The 14,405-nt window shown below is 47.5% G+C and overlaps 1 protein-coding gene across 4 annotated transcripts in view; it reads left to right on the top strand.

Moving 5' to 3' along the window:
- The window catches only part of TANGO2 (transport and golgi organization 2 homolog), a 45,215-nt gene that overhangs the window by 1,711 nt on the left and 29,099 nt on the right, over positions 1-14,405 (top strand). The window contains exon 1 of one of the 4 annotated variants that reach the window (XM_080918930.1): positions 1,968-2,024. The exons of 2 other annotated variants lie outside the window; for them this stretch is intronic. The gene's annotated coding sequence lies outside the window, so the exon portion shown is untranslated. Of the gene's footprint in view, positions 1-1,967; positions 2,025-2,065; positions 2,259-14,405 lie in introns of those variants that run through there. One more of the 4 variants, XM_080918931.1, reaches the window with a different exon arrangement.

The raw sequence follows: 14,405 nt of genomic DNA, 5'->3' as shown, positions 1-14,405 counted from the left end.
GTCCCTCCCTCCTTCTCCAGCCAGCTGCTGGCCATCTCTGAAGGGATAGTGCTGAGGAAAGCCACAGAGAGAGAAGGCATATGTCAGGAAGAACTTCCTAACTAGTTGGCACTTGAATCCCAAAAAGATGGTTACAAAAAATGGTGAGCTCCCATTCTGAGGAACGCACAATAAGCCAGACTCAATGGGAGGGAATACCAGAGGGCATACTTATCAGAACAGGGGCGGGAATTGGATTCCCTTCCTCTAAGTGGACTGCCTAGTTGGGCCTCAGTGGGAGAGGATACGCTTAGTCCTGCTGGGACTAGATGTCTAGGGTGAAGAGGTAGGGGAGGAAGGGGGAGCTGCAATCGGGATGTAAAGTTAATAAATAATTAAAGAAAAAAATAGGAGCAGAGGTTCAAATCCCACCAAAGGATGTGATGGGATTTGAACCACTGTCCAACATGTTCTTACATCTCTCTTTATGGAAAGGAATGATGAGAAAGCTTACCCAGCCCATGTCCCACTCCAAGGTGCATGGCTTGGTGCTTTGGGGAGAAGCTACTATGTATCTGCTAGTCTGTAACCCGGAGCATGCTCTTTTAGCCGCAAGCCCAAGTCCTACTTGCCCACCACTACTACCTCTTAGTCCTGAAGACCAAGTGGTCTGGCTGCTCAGCTGGAGACAGCGGCAGGAGCACAGGGTGATTGTGCTAAGCTGGAGGAAGAATGGAAGCGCCTAGCTAGGTCTGCCACCTACTGGCCAGGTGGTCTACCGAGTCCGGTGTTTGCTAATTGTTTCCCTTTAGCTCTCAGGGGAAATACTGGTAAGGCTGTGAGAGAGAGGGTGTAGCCGACCTGTGGCTGGGTCTAGCCACAGCCTTTCTTTGCCTCTCTGAGTTCCAGTTTTCTGCAAAGCATCAGCATTGCGTTTGGGACCATGATACCTAGATGAAGCTAATGCCACTTGGCATCTTTTAAATTTTTTTAATTACATTTTATTTTGTGTGTATACACCACAATGCACATGTGGTCATCAGAGAACAACTTAAAGGACTCAGTTTTCTTCTTCCACCTTGTGGATCCCAGGGATGGAATCCCAGGTGGCCAGGTTTGACAGCAAACATCTACACCCAGGCGGCCATCTTGCCGGCCCTTTAATTTTACTTCATGTGAATAGCTTAACTGCTCTAAAGATGTTATATTTACATCTCTAAAACGGAGTGAATGAGAACCGAGTATAAGACTATTGGGTTGAGAGCCTGTAGTGCATTATCGTTGTCTTTAACGTGGTTCTCGGTTGTCGTCTTTGTCGTTGTATTTCGGAAGACCTCTGATGCTCCACCTTAGTGATGCTCAAGCCCGACACAACCTATTGCTAGCAGGCACAGGAAGCCCCCAGTGAATGTCTCGACCCTGTTCTAAATGCCACAGTCATTGTTCAAACATAGCTCAAGTGTGGTAAATTCCTCATCCTTGGGGTCTGGACCTGCAGGACAGCCTTCGTGACTATTTATGGACTATGGAAGGCACGGTGGAGCCATGTTCTGTGTTTGTTTTCTAGTGCGGGGGAATACAATAGGTGAGGGATCAGTCTGGATGGACTTGGAGGCGACAAAGGAAACGGAGGGCTATCCAGGGCAAATGATATATATGGTCTAGAGGTAAAGACCAGGACACGGTCTAATGGGGGTGGGTCCAGCGCCTGAACTGGGCGGGGTGTAGGGGCTCTCTCAATCTCGCAGAGATAACCTACAAGCTGAGCAGCTGTGACAGCATGAAGGGACCAGATACCCGCACAGCTCGCAGCTTTGGCGCAGCTCCAGCCTTGGCGCAGCTCCAGTCTTGGCGCAGCTGCGGGGGCGGAGCGGTTCATCTGAGCGACAGCGCATACGACCAATAAGGCCGCGGCTGTGGGTTCACCGCTCCGCCCTTCGCTGTTGTGCCCAATAGCGAGCGCTCTGCCGGCGGGCCGAGCGGGTCCTGGGCAGGCGGCTAAGGCGCGCGGGTGCGGCACCCGGAAGTCGGTGGCGGCGGAGGCGGTGAGTGTGCGGCGGGTGGCTGGGGCTAGCGGGCTGCGCTCCTGGCGGGGCTGACCCACAGTCGGGCGCCGGGCTCCTGGAACCCGGTCTGGACCAGGTTGGTCGAGGCCGAGGTGGCCCGCACCTTCTCGTCAGAACTCAGTTTTCCCTTTCCAAGGCGTTAAATGAAAACTAAATGGCCCGCTGGCTTGGGACAGACCAGATTATCTCTGACAATTGAAAACAACCCACACGGTACTGGAAGATGTTTCTGTTTATCTCTGTCAGGATTGGGTGCGGGGAGGGGGTCACGGCAGCAGGGGCAGACTTGCTGTGTAAGAGGCTAAATTGGCGGGACAGAGAGCTGCATGGTTGTTGCATGGTGGACGGCTGCAGTCTCCAGCGTCAGGATTACTCTGGAGCCTAATCATGTCGCCCCTCTCACTCTAAACCTCCTATGTGGCCTCAGGCGTCACAGTATGTCAGAGTAGACAGCAAGTGCTGGGTCATTCTTATGCCTGATACGGTTTTACTGGGCTGGCGTGGTAAACCCTGGCTCAGAACGGGAGGATGCTGCATGTAGTCAGCATCCAGGCTAGGCCTGGCTGGCCCTTCTCTAGGCTCATTGGCAACGGAGGCTTTGCTAGTTTTCCTCTTGGACAGTGGACAAGGAGGACCTGATGTTGAGACCACATCTGTCGACCCTCAGCATCATTCCTGTGTTTTCTTCTGCCTGATAGGTCATGTCTTTAGAGTGTACCTTATGTCCTTGCACAAGTCCCTGATCCTCGATGCTTCCCCCTCCCCCAGTGAAGTGTCTTGCTCAGCAGACCTGTCTGCTGCCTGGGCCTGCTGACCATTGTTTTGCCACCACTAGGCTCAGCCATCTTCTATGGGGGAGATGTGACAGCTATAAGGAACAGGTGAATGACACGTCCTCTAGACAACTTTCATTGGTCTAACCTTGTACGTAGTGAGGAAAATTCTAGAAAAGGAGTCAAGTGGTTTCCAAGTCTGTTCCAGGCCAGGATGGTTGGCTTCCAGGCTTGTGCTCCCTCTCTCCCTGAGACCTCCTGGATCATGTGATCTGTTGGAGAGGGTGACTGTTCCCAGACAGAACAGAGACTCTGCCCCTCCTCCAGATCACTAGTGTTGCTGCAGGGATGTGGGATGCTGTGGTGCTCCCATCTCCTATCTCTTCAGGTTCCCTACTGTGGTCTCCAATCCCACATTTCCATTTTACTTTTGTGCCTTTATTTTATTTACATTTTTGGGGGGCACATAGCAAAGAGGCACAGCTCCCGGCTGTCACTTTGACCAGCCTGAGAACTCCCCCCAGTTTTAAGGATCTAACTTAAGATAACACCAGGCTTTGATGCTGAAAAGAATTCCAGGTTAGCCAGTTTATAAAGCAGGGTTGGAGATTGTGTTAAAGATATTTCAATAGAGGCTTAAATATGAAGATTAAGTGCAAAAAAGTAAAGCTACTCCAGAGCTTGGGCTTGGGTAGTCTCAGAAGCAACTCAATGAGTGAGGTTTAATCACTTCAAGTGTCTTATCACTTGCCATGACTCCTAACTAGGTTATAAGTCAAAAGTTCAGCCCTCAGGGACAGTGGAAGGTAGGATATCTTACTTTTTGTTTGAGGTTGGCTGTGAAGAGATAAGGCCATACCCAAGATCCTATACATTTTTTCATGCCTTAAGCATGAAAAATCTTAGCATAAAATACCTGTAAATGAAGGTGGGCAGGGATGCTCATGCCTTTAATTCCAGCACTTGGGATGCTGAGGCAGGCAGAACTCTGAGCTTAGTGTGGGCCACCCAGTGACAGCCTGTCTCTAAATAAATAAATGAATGTAAAAATTTGTACATGAAAAGCGTGGTAAGCATCAGCAGCCGGCAGTGCTGATTGTGCTGGACCATTTGCTTTTCAGCTGATGTTAACCCCAGTCCAGGATGACATCCTGCTCTTGCTTCTCGTTTCTTCACCATTGGCCTGTGTCTCCTGTTTCAACAAACAAAAAAATGAAACTAAACAGAATATCCTAATTATGTGTTTATTATTTAATACAAAATGAGGTGATTGAAGCTACCTGAAGGCCAGGCCTGTCCCTATTGTGGGGGCAAGGGACAGGCTGGCCTTCCAAGGGGAAGCTGAAATGATCAGCTGCCCTGTATACACAGCTTTCTGTCAAACCTATAGCATGTTTAGTTTGTGCTACTCCTTTAAACTATGCAGAGACAGTAACACCCTGGTGTGAGGTTGAATTAGTGTCTTCAGAACATTGGGGATCTGAGGAGAAGGATCACAGGAGATGATTTGTCATGGTGAACTGCTGTGTAATAGCTGGATTGAACAGCATTGCCTTACAGGGCGCTGGCTGCCAAGAGGGAGGAGAGGAGGGTACTGCAGCTGATTGGTTGCCTGCAGGATTTTTCAGCCAAGGTCTCAGGAATGGCGACACCACGTGTTTACCTCTTCTGCTGGCAGCTCCCTGGAGCCCAGATCACAGCCCATCACAAAAGAACAGCTTCACCCTAGGAGCTACTACAGCCAGCAGTGATTTGGCTGCGGGACCTGGCCACTGACCCATCATTTGCAGACTGATATTTTCACTCCTTGTCATTAAAGTTGTCAGATGATTGCATGAGGCCCTCAGCTTCTGCCCAAAGCCTTGATCCATACACCCCTAACAGACTGTCTCAAACTGTTCGATATCCAGCTGGGAAGTCAGAGAAAACAGCTCCTGTTCCTCCATGTGTGCCTTTCTGTCCACACACCCTGCTTGCTTTTTTTCTAGGTCCCAGGTACATGTTGCACAGTGCTCAGGTGAGTGAGGCTGTTGTCAGGCAGTCCACTCATACTCTGTCCTGTGCTCTGTGCCATGACATCAGCTCATTCTCACTGTCTGCCTCTTCGATGCACATATTAGCATGGGAAGAGAGCGAGATGTATAAGCTTCCTTCTAGGGCTTTCTTCTTTGTCTTGAAATATGCCAATTGCAGGCGCACAGGTTTTCAGCATCTCACTTGATGCATTCTACTAGGCAGCCCATCCATTGCTGGCACCCAGCATCTGCTTGTCGTCAGACTGTCCCTGAGACCAGATGGTTCTGTCTGCCTTCTGACCCCATGGACAGGTCTTGCTTATATCTAGTCCGTAATGGCTATTCCTGGTTGTCAACTTGACTATATCTGGAATGAACTTCAACCCAGAATTGGAGGGCTCACCTGTGATTCAAATCTCGAGGCTGGGAGACACAAGTTTCTGACCTGGATCTTGGCAGGAAGATCTTGAGGCACAGTAGCTATGAAAAGCTTAGGGCCAGGCAAGGCAGTGCACACATTTAATCCCAGGAGACTGAGGCAAGATCTCTGAGTTCAAGGTCAGCCTGGGACAAAACAAGTCTGAAATCCAGGTGTGGTGATGCACACCTTGATGGGTCATGCCTTCTGCTGGAGACCTACATAGGACATTGGAAGAGGGAAGACTCACTCTTCCTCACCTGCCTGCATTGACATGCCGGTACATTGTTGGAACCCACTACCAAAGACCAGCTGAAACAACCAACCTCATGGGACTGAGCAACTACTAGATTCTTGAACTTCCCATCCACAGCTGCCCATTGTTGGGGTAGTTGGACTATAGTGTGTAAGTCATCACAACAAACTCTTTTTATATATAATCAATAAGTTCTGTGCCTCTAGAGAACCCTGACTAATACCGAGTCTCACTGCACAAAAGGCAGTGGTGTTTGCTCTCCTGGCTGCTGCCTACCTGCTGCTACTTCAGGAGCAGGAGCTTGTTGCTGTTTGCCTTTGTGTGCTGCTTCAGGGCAGGGGCAGCACCATTGGAAGGATGCAGTCTGGCTTTGCGCTATAAGGGCTTCAGGTATAAGTGTTCCAGTGCTTGTAAGTGACCTAAGGCGTGTGTGATGCTGTGGGTTCCATCCCCAATACCACATGAATATAAAGTGTTGACCAGGTTCAGTTTCCAGCACTTAAAGTTCACAACGATCCATAGACATACATGATGTGCAGACCTATATGCAGACACTTATACACATAAAATAAATGAATTTTAAAAATTAAAAACCTAAATTTATAGTGAGAAGCAGTAAAAGAAGGTTTGTCCACTGTGGCCACTCTGGGAAGAAGGACAGAGATTGAGTAACATGCCCACCCCATGCTTATCCATTAGACCTGTTCAGTGCTCTGAGATGTCAGATGTCCTGTAAGGCACTGGCAGGGAGAGCTGTAATATGGAGCTGTTGTCCTTGTGTTTGTAGACTTCAGAGAAGGGCCCTGCACTTGGCAGATCGGTGAAGGCACTAAATAGAACATAAGGTCATCATTTAGAAAACTAATCCCCGTTCCGCCTTACCTCAAGGCCAAGACATGCCCACAGCTTAACAGTTTAGGGATGGTGCTAGCTAGCCTGTAACGCCTGGCTGCTCTCCTCCTCAGGGGCAGCCTCCCAGATCTAACATTTATTGCAGGGTCCCTAACAGTGAGGGAACAGTGTAAATAGAAGGTAGGAAGTGTCACTCAGCAGCCCAGCAAGGACACTCAGTCCGTGCTGCCAGCCTCGTCTCTCGTGTGAGGTGAGCTGGCACACTGACTGTTTCCCTGGGTTGTCCCAGGGCCTAGCCTTTTCTCCCAGCTGAAGATCCTGGGGAGAACTCAGTGCCTCGGGTGCCTGGTTTTCAACCATTGAGAGAGTCAGGATGGGGCACAAGTGTTTAATGAACTAATGTGACCTCATTTCTCCCAGACAGGGCCAGTTACAGTGCAGCACTGATGGCCCAGCTTCTGAGCTAAGGTCCCCTGTGTTCGGGGTGGCCTGAAGCTGAAGAGGGGCTGAAGATAACCTTGAACACAGATCTTTCTATCTGTGTCCTAGGTAGTAGAGCTCTGTCTATACACGACCATGCTCATATAGAAACAACTCTTGTTAATTCTTCACCGCCAAAGCAAGTTGGCTTTATAAACAAAACAGATTTCGTTCATCCTCCTTTTTATTCTTTCTTTTTCTTTTCTTTTTGCATATAGTTTTGGATATTGAACATACACAAGGTGTGGTGCCAACTGTGGCAAGCCCCCATCTTCCACTGGCTACATCATCCAGAAGATGGCAGTGTCAGGAACGTGTGCTTTCAGCTCTTGCAATAACTTGCTTGTTCACAAACCCACAAGCCCCCCTTAGTCCTTACCAAGGCCAGGATCCTCATTTACCCTCTACGCCTACATTCTTTTTTTTTTCTTTTAATTTATTTTTATGTATGGTCTTTTGCCTGCATGTGTGTCAATATGCCACATGTATGTAGTGCTCTCAAATGCTAGACGAGGGTGTTAGTGTATGTAACGCCCCTGTTACATACAGTCTGAGCTGTCATGTGAGTTCTGGGTCTGAAACCCAGGTCCTCTGGAAAACCAGCAAATACCTTTAACCACTGAGCTATCTCTCCAGCACCCCAGACAAAACTTTTACCAGTCACAGCACCTCTCAGCACCATTGCCCCATGGGGGTTGGGGTGGGGCTGAGTTTGAGTTGTATCCAAACCATACCATCTATGAATAGCCAGGAAAGAAACCAGCTCTCCAGACACTGGAGCAAAAACTGGGGTGAAGGTTAACTGCGGCACCATTGGAGCCTGGGGAGCTGCCAGACCTGAGGGTTTGGGAGTGTTACCACAGGAATGGCTCAGCCAGTCACCCAGGCTTTAACTGATCATCTGGGAAACCGGGTTCTGCTTTGCATCATTCAGACAGACAAGGCTGGTCTCACTTTGGGCTAGGAAGAGAGTTATTTAAAATGACAGGACATACAAAACTTATACAGTAAAGGTGGGACATTTTAGCCAGGTGTGGCCTATTCCTGTGATCTCAAGACTCAAGAGGTAAAGGCAGGCGGTAAAGGAGTTCCAAGTCAGTCTTGGCTAGATAGTGAGTTCAAAGCTATTGCAACTTAAAATTCAGGTCATGGTAAGGAGCTGACATGCGATCAGCCTTCAGAAATACTTTGTTAGAAAAGGGGGAACCCTCAGGTCCAGAGAAGAGTTTTCATTTGGAAGGATAGCTGCCATGTTTATCAGAGTGGGATGGGGAGGGGAGACACGCCTCTAAATTCTGGTACAGCCTTCCCCCACCCCCATAGCCACCATGATGGAGTCGTAGAGGGAAGAGAATCTTCCCTTCAAAATATGGCAAACAGGAGTTTTATGACTCTTGGATTTTTCAGAGATGGGTAGGCAGACTCCGTACAGGAGACTGGGCCCACTTGCCAGAGAGACTGTACTAGGTAGGATCATGGCCCAGGTCATCTTGAATTTGGAGCTGGAGGCAAGGCTTGATTTTGTTTTTTAAAAATTTGTTTATTTATTATAAGTACACTGTTGCTGTCTTCAGACACACCAGAAGAGGGCATCAGATCTCATTACAGATGGTTTGAGCCACCATGTGGTTGCTGGTAATTGAACTCTGGACCTCTGGAAGAACTGTCAGTGCTCTTAACCGCTGAGCCATCTCTCCAGCCCAAGGCTTGATTTTTCAAGAAAGGAATTTTGCTGTGATATAAGACTTTGCTCCACTCAGCTGAAGGAAGGGCATGGTAGGTCATGAGACAGGCAAATATATATATTGAAAAAGAGGAAGGAACCTCAACTGGAGAATAGAGTTGCCGAAAGGGTGGAGATGCCTCTGAGGTAGTCTGAATGGACAGTGCACAGTGGGTTGGTTCTTGAAAGCATTAGCCAATGGGCCAGGGATGCCTGGAAAACTGTCCTTTCCCGTTCCTGTGTACTAAGAATAGTTCTGTGATGGAACACACCGTTTGTTGTTGCTGTTTTGAGACAATGTTTTATTGCTCTGAAGGGACACTAGGATATGGCTGCTCTTAAAAAGAGGAAACATTTAATTGGCTTTCAGAGGTTTAGTCCATTATCATCATGGTGGGAAGCATGGCGGTGTGCAGGCAGACATGGTGCTGACAAAGGAGCGGAGAGTTCTACAACATGATCCATGGGCAACACACTGTCCACACTGTCACTAGCTTGAGCATATCTGACCTCAGAGTCTGTTCCACAGTGACATACTTTCTCCAACAAGGCCACACCTACTAATAGTGCCACTCCCTATGGCCAAGCATTCAAATACATGAATCTATAGGGGCCAAACATATTCAAACCACCACTCTGGACTCATTGGTAACACATATGCGTATCAGAAGATGGGAAATAAATCCAACCAAAATTCAAGGACCATCTACATCGGTGAAATTCTTAGAAGTCCAGTGGTGTGGGGCATGCAGAGATATTCCTTCTAAGGTGAAAGATAAGTTATTGCACCTGGCCCCTCCCACAACCAATAAAGAAGCACAACATTTAATGTGTCTATTGGATTCTGGAGACAGCACATTCCTCACTTGGGTGTGTTACTCGGGCCCATTTACTAAGTGACTTGGAAAGCTGCTAGCTTTGTGTGGGGCCTGGGACAGGAGAAAGCTCTTCAACAGGTCCAGGCTGCTGAGCAGGCTACTCTACCCCTTGGACCATATGATCCAGCAGACCCAATGGTACTTGAGGTGTCGGTGGCTGATAGAGATGCTGTTTGGAGTCTCTGGTAGACCACTGTAGGTGAATCACAGAAGAGACCTTTGGGATTTTGGAGCAAAGCTCTACCATCATCTACAGATTACTATTCCCCACTTGAAAAACAGCTCTTGGCCTGCTATTGGGCCTTAGTGGAAACTGAACATTTTACAATAGGACACCAAGTTACCATGTGACCCGAACTGCCCGTCATGAGCTGGGTGCTATCAGTCCCTCCAAGTCATAAAATAGGATGTGCACAGCAGCAGTCTGTTATCAAATGGAAGTTGTACATATGTGATCAGGCACAGGCAGGTCCTGAAGGCACAAGCAACTTACATGAAGAAATTGTTCAAATAATGGTTTCTACTCCTGTTACAATGCCATCTGCTGCCAAGCGTGCACCTATAGCCTCATGGGGCGTTCCCTATGATCGGCTAACTGAAGAAGAGAAGACTAGGACCTGGTTTACTGATGGCTGTACACGTTATTCAGGCACCACACAGAAGTGGAGAGCTGCAGCATTACAACCCCTTTCTGAGACAACCCTGAAAATCTTCACAGTGTGCAGAACTTCAGGCAGTACTCCTGGTATTAGTTTGTTTGGAAGAAGAAATGGCCAGATGTATAATTGTTCACTGACTCATGGGCTGTAGCCGATGGATTGACTGGATGGTCAGGGACTTGGAAAGATCACAATTGGAAAATTGGTGAGAAAGACATCTGGGGAAGAAGTATGTGGGTAGGTCTCTCCAAATAGGCAAAGGATGTGAAGATATGTGTGCCCCAAGTAAATGCTCACCAAAAGGTGACTTCGGCTGAGGTGGAGCTCAGTAATCAAGTGGATAAGATGACCCATTCTGTGGACAGCCAGCCTCTTTCCCCAGCCATCTCTGTCATTGCTTAATAGGCATATGAACAAAGTGGCCATGGTGTCTGAGATGGAGGTTGTCTTAGGGTTTTATTGCTGTGAACAGACACCATGACCAAGGCAAGTCTTGTAAATAACATTTAATTGAGGCTGGCTTATAGATTCAGAGGTGCAGTCCATTATCGTCAAGACAAGAGCATGGCAGCATCCAGGCAGGAATGGTGCAGGAAGAACTGAGAGTTCTACATCTTCATCCAAAGGAAGCCAGGAACAGACTAAGTATCCTCAGGTAGCTAGGAGGAGGGTCTCCAAGCCCATCCCCAGAATGACACACTTCCTCCAACAAGGTCACACCTTCTAATAGTGCCACTCCTTGGGCCAAGCATATGCAAACCATCACAGAGGTTATGCTTGAGCTCAACAACATGGACTTCCACTTACCAAGGCTGACCAGGCTACAGCTGCTGCTGATTGCCAGATCTGCCAACAGCAGAGACCAACACTGAGCCCCAGATATGGCACCATTCCTCAAGGTGACCAGCCAGCAACCTGGTGGCAGGTTGACTACATTGGACCACTTCCTCCTTGGAAAGGACAACTTTTTTTTTTTCTTACTAGAGTAAATACTTATGCTGGTTATGGATTTGCCTTTCCTGCATGTAGTGCTTCTGCCAAAACCACCATCCTTGGACTTACAGAATGCCTTAACCATCATCATGGTATTGACCAAGGAACTCATTTCATAGCCAGAGAAGTGTGACAGTGGGCCCACGATCACAGAACCTACATCATGTTCCACATCATCTGGAAGCAGCTGGTCTGATAGAAAGATGGAGTGGCCTTTTGAAGACACAGTTATAGTGCCAATTAGGTGGCAGCAGCAGGGAGGGCCGGGGCAGAGTTCTTCAGAAGGCAGTATATGCTTTGAATCAGCATCCAATATATGGTACAGTTTCTCCCATAGCCAGGATCCATGAGTGCCGGAATCAAGGGGTGGAATAGTTCCACTCACTATCACTCCTAGTGACCCTCTAGGAACATTTTTGCTTCCTGTCTCCACAACTCTAGTTTCTTCTGGCCTAGAGGTTTTGGTTCCAGAGGGGGGGAGTGCTCCTACCAGGAGCCACTACAAACATTCCATTGAACTGGAAGCTCAGACTTCCCCCAGGTCATGTTGGGCTTCTAATGCCCTTAAACCAATAGGCTAAGAAAGAAATAACGGTGTTAGGAGGGGTAGCAGATCCAGATAACCATGATGAAATTGGATTCTCTCTCCACAATGGGGGCAAGAAGGATTATGTCTGGAGTGCAGGAGATCCCTTAGGATGTCTCTTAGTACTACCATGTCCTGTGATTAAATCAGTGGGAAACTACAGCAGTCTTATCCAAGCAGGATGACAAAGAACACAGAGCCATCCGGAATAAAGGTGTGGGTCACTCCTCCAGGAAAAGAGCCAAGACCTGAGGTGCTTGCAGAGGGTAGAGGAAATACAGAATGGGTAGTAGAGGAAGGTAGCTATAAATACCAGCTAAGGCCATGTAACCAGTTGCAGAAGGGAGGGAGGATTGTAAAGTAATATGAATGCTTCTGTATTATTTTGTTATGAATACATTTGTAACATCAATTGGTATTTAAGTTGAGATACTAAAAGAATGTTCCCAAGGAACATTGCCCTGCTGTAAATTTACAGATGTGTTTGTAATTGTATGAGGAATAGTTAAATCATGTTAGGTGTATTTATGACCTTGTCATTGTTTCATGTGGGACATGAGATATTTGTGTCATGTTGACAAGGGGTGGATTGTAGTGTCTATTTCTGGTCGTCAACTTGACTATATCTGGAATGAACCACAATCCAGAATTGGAAGGCTCACCTGTGATCCTGATCTTGAGGCTGGGAGATACAAATTTCTAACCTGGATCTTGACATGGAGATCTTGAGGCATTAGTGGCTATGAATTCCAAGACACAAAGGAAGGAGATCTTGAAAGGATAAAAAATAGAGCCTAACCCCTCCAAGGACCCCCCAAGCTACCTCATTCTAAAGGAGCCTTAACCCCCACGCCTAAGTAGCCCTAAATATCTCAAATTCCAGACCCTGCTCTCTGCCAATAAGTAGATATAAGGTCACACTCCTTGCTGTTCTGGAGCCTGCTTTCTGTATGCAATTGGGTGAAAGGGCATAGGACAGGCCCTTGGATACTCAAGCTAGGCCTAGTAAGTTAACAGGAGATAAGCTGACTTAACCGCTTATCTGGCTTCTGCAAACTGCTTGCACCATAGAACCCCCGCCCCCCAGCCCTAGTGACTTCTCCTGACTGCCATTGTTACCCCACCCAGGAGACAGTACAAGTACAGACTTCTGAGACTATAGGGAACTGATTGGTCCATGGAACATGGGCTTAGATAGTCTAACATGATTGGTTCCCAGAGTGCAGGCTTAGATAGTCTAACATGATTGGTCCCCGGAGCGAGAGCTTAGATAATTTAAAATGATTGGTTTGTGATTCGCGGACTTTGCCATGATTGGTTTGTGATTCGTGGGCCTTGTGAACCCCATAAAAGCTGTCCAATCCTGCACTCGGAGTCCACAGTCCTCTACCCTTGCGTAACATAAAACTGTGGGCCCCAGCACGCTTGGAATAAAAAATCCTCTTGCAGTTTGCATCAAGATCACTTCTAGTGAGTGATTTGAGGTGTCGCCTCTCCCGGGACAGAGTGTGGGGGTCCTCGCTTTGAGGATCTAACAATCTCTGAGTTCAAGGTCATCTGGGACATACCTTCTGTTGGAGACCTACATAAGGACATTGGAAAAAGAAAGGCTTTCTTTGCCTACTTGCCTTGTGGGACTGAGCAACTGCTAGATCCTTGGACTTCCATTCACAGCTGCTGCTGATCATTTTTGGGGAGTGGGACTACATATTGTCACCAACAAATAAATTCCCTTACTATATAGAGTCTACCCTTAAATTCTGTGACTCTAAAGAACCCTGACTAATACAAATCAGGTTCTGTCTTCCTGTTAGAATAACTTAGTAGATATGTTAGGAAGTGGATTTCCCTTTGACCTAGGAAAACAGATTACTGGTTCAGGTATGGCTGAGGAATCTGTACTGTGTTTTAGAACATAACGCACCAGACTTAGCAATGATCTCAGCCAGCTATGGGGGCTCTTGGAGTCACTACAGTGTTGCCATATAGACTTTTAAAGTGTAGCACCAGCATGCAGTGTTTTCCATTGGGAATTGGGAATCGTCTCTACCATGAGTGTCTTAGTTAGGGTTACTATTACTGTTATAAAAGAAACCCCAGGACTGAAAGCAAACTAGGGAGGAAAGGGTTTCTTTGGCTTACATTTCCACATCCATGTTCATCACTGAACATGGTCAGGACAGTAACTCAAACAGGGCAGGAACCTAAAGGCAGGAGCTGATGCAGAGGCCATAGAGGGGTGCTACTGACTGGCTTGTTCCCCATGGCTTGATCAGCCTGTTTTCTTACAGAACTTAGGAGCACCAGCCCAGAGATGATGGCACTACCCACAATGGGTTGGACCCTCCCCCATCAATCACTAATTAAGGAAGTGCCTTACAGGCTCGCCAATAGCCTGATCTTATGGAGACATTTTTTTCATTTGGGGTTCCCTCCTCTCAGATGACCCTAGTTTGTGCTAAGTTGACACAAAATTAGCCAGCACAATGGGTGTTCTAAGAGTGTATTGACCTTTTGTTATTTTCCATATTTTCAGAGGGTCTGTTTTCAATTATAAATTGTTACAGCTCCTGGCTGGTAAGGGACTTCTTAAGGAAGGAAGGCAGGGGACCTCAGGGTTTCTGTTAGGGTTCTCTAGAGTCACAATGTTGTGCCCTTTTCTCGAAGGTCACAAAAGACCACCAAGGAGGAGTTGATTCCGATGCAATCACACCAGGGTCTTTATTC

The sequence above is a fragment of the Micromys minutus genome, assembly GCF_963924665.1.
Source record: "Micromys minutus genome assembly, chromosome: 7".
Classification (NCBI taxonomy): Eukaryota; Metazoa; Chordata; class Mammalia; order Rodentia; family Muridae; genus Micromys; species Micromys minutus.
Note: the sequence above shows the minus strand (reverse complement) of the source record. Positions and strands in the feature narration are given on the sequence as shown.